The sequence below is a fragment of the Chinchilla lanigera genome, unplaced genomic scaffold (genome assembly GCF_000276665.1).
Source record: "Chinchilla lanigera isolate Chin_1 unplaced genomic scaffold, ChiLan1.0 scaffold00142, whole genome shotgun sequence".
NCBI lineage: Eukaryota > Metazoa > Chordata > Mammalia > Rodentia > Chinchillidae > Chinchilla > Chinchilla lanigera.
The window spans coordinates 537,551-540,065 of record NW_004955543.1 but is presented as its reverse complement, the minus strand read 5'-3'; the positions used below and the strand labels follow the sequence as shown (position 1 = coordinate 540,065).

The 2,515-nt window shown below is 47.2% G+C and overlaps 1 pseudogene; it reads left to right on the top strand.

Moving 5' to 3' along the window:
- The first annotated feature begins 1,143 nt into the window (after window positions 1–1,143).
- The window catches only part of LOC102022962, a 4,467-nt pseudogene continuing 3,095 nt past the window's right edge, over window positions 1,144–2,515 (top strand).

The following is a 2,515-nucleotide window of genomic DNA, read 5'->3' as shown; positions in this document are numbered from 1 at the left end:
TTGAGACAGGGTCTCACTACACAGTTCAGGCTGAACTTGAGCTCACTTTATAGACCAGGCTGGCCTCAAACTTGCAACGATCCTCCTGCCTCAGCCTCCTGACTGTTGGGATTACAGGTAGGCGCCACCACACCCAGCTAGTTACTTTTCTCTTTGTGGAGACATAATATCCAGCACCCAGAGTTAAAGGAGGAAAGGTTTATTTGGCTCACAATTCACAGAAGTTTCAGTCCATATTCTGCTGGTTCCAAGGCAGGGTGGCATGGCAGAGGGGCATCATAGAGGAGAAACAGTCCACTGCAGGCAGAAGGCAGCAAACACCAAGTGATAGGCAGTGACCCTCTTTCTGTGCCTTATGTCCTATCCAGGATACCCATGCTTAGGGCAGGTAGCACTCACACCCAATGCAGAGCAGTTTTAATCCTAGCATCACACCATGAATCAATCTCAGCATCACATCCTTGATCCCAGCATCACATACCCTAGATCCAGCCACTTCTGAGAAGCCCCACTTATAAATGCCTATTAATTTAATGAAATATTGAGTTTCAGTGTGGTATTTTTCATACATGCATATAACAGTTTGTTGGTATCCACTCCCTCACATCCCCTCCCCTCCCATTAGTCCCTTTCTCTTGTACAATAATAGTCTCCCTTCTACTTTCATGCCATCCTTTTTTCCCCTTAGATTCCATATTTTAGGGAAAACATCCAACGGTTGTCTGAGTCTGGCTTATGGCCTTTAACATCCAGTTCTCCATTTCCATTTTCCCACAAATAGGATAATTTTGTTCTTTCATATGGCTGAATCATACTCCATGGTCTGGATAGCGTATTTTTCTTTCTTTCTTTCTTTCTTTCTTTCTTTCTTTCTTTCTTTCTTTCTTTCTTTCTTTCTTTCTTTCTTTGTCTTTTTGAGACAAGGTCTCACTATGCAGTTCAGGCTGGCCTTGAGGTCACTTTGTAGCCCAGGCTGGTCTCAAACTCACAACAATCCCCCTGCTTCAGCCTCCCGAGTGCTGGGATTACAGGCGTGCGCCACCACGCCCGGCTTGGATAGTGTGCTTTCTTCATCCATCAGCCTTTGCTGAGCCCTTGGCCTGGCTCCATGCCTTGGCTGCAGTGAACTGTGCTACAGTGAACATGGAATCCAAGTACTGCCAAGGTAAGCTGACTTTAATTCCCGCATTATGTACCAAGGTGAGGTATAGCATGACCACCTGGTAGCTGTTCGAGTATTCTGGAGAACCTCCATACTGATTTACACAATGCTTGTACTGATTTACATTCCCCCTGGCAGTGTAGCAGGACCGCCCCCATATCTTCCACGGCATTTGTTTTTTGTATATGGTTGTATTTGTTTATTTATTTTTACTTTTGGGGTACTGGGGGTTGAACTCAGGGTCTTCACATTTAGCTCAACCTCACATCCTCAGCTCTTTTTGTTTGTTTTTTTTTTTTTAGGAAAAAGGATTTATTCAAATCCAGTTCTGCAGACATGGAGGGGCCCATTTGCCTCAAATCATCATCTCCCTGTGTGCAGGTGGACGAGAGTCTTCTACAGTAAGCCACAGAGGGGAGCACAGAGAGACAGTGAAGACCTCCACACATATTTTATCACTTCCAGCCAACTTCCGCTCCTCCTCCTTGTGGCGGATTGACAACTGGTGGTCAGCTTGTAACAACACCTAGCTGAACTGAACCAGGGTGGTGCTGGGTGTGGGAGGCCCACCTAGGATTGTTACCAGCAGCATAAGAGGCTGTTAGGGAAGCTGTAGAGAGGCTGTTGGGAGCTGGTAGAAGCCCTTGGGTGCTGGTAGACGCTGTAAGGAGCTGTTGATTCTGTTGGAGGAGCTCGTCATGCTGGTTTTCCTGATGAACTCGGCTGTTCTCATCGTCTGAGGAGCTCCGGACCTCATCATCACCAAGGATGGCTTTGGTTCACTTTGGGGGAGCTCTGGTGCTCACTTCAAGCATTGCTTCCTGGCTCTGGAGGGGAAGATGGTGCACAGCTCAGCCTCCTGGAGAAGCTTGTTACATTGGCTTTTCTGATGGGAACTCGGCTGTCCTCATCATCAGAGGAGCTCGGGACATCACTGTTGCTGAGAATGGCTGTGGTACATGTCGAGGGAGCTCTGGTTCTTATTTTGAGCATCGCTTCCTGGCTCCAGTGCAGATCCCTCAGGCTGCTAACACAGATCCTTCATCCCCCTGGCACAGACTTCCTAGCTTCCACCACTGACCTTTGGGCCTTCCCAGTGCAGATCTGTGAAACAGGGGTGCATGAGATGTTGTCATGGGCTTTAGGCCTCCAGCTGTACTCATGGGAGACACTGTTACGGGCTCTAGGACTTCAGCTGGACTCATGCAGAATGTTTCTGTGGGACCCAGGCCCTCAGCTGGATTCTTTGGTCTTTAGTGTGTGGACAGAATTCCTGCACTCTTTGTATATAATTCTTTGAGTGACTATCATAAATAATCTTATAAAATATGTGTCCTGTATTTTATATATATG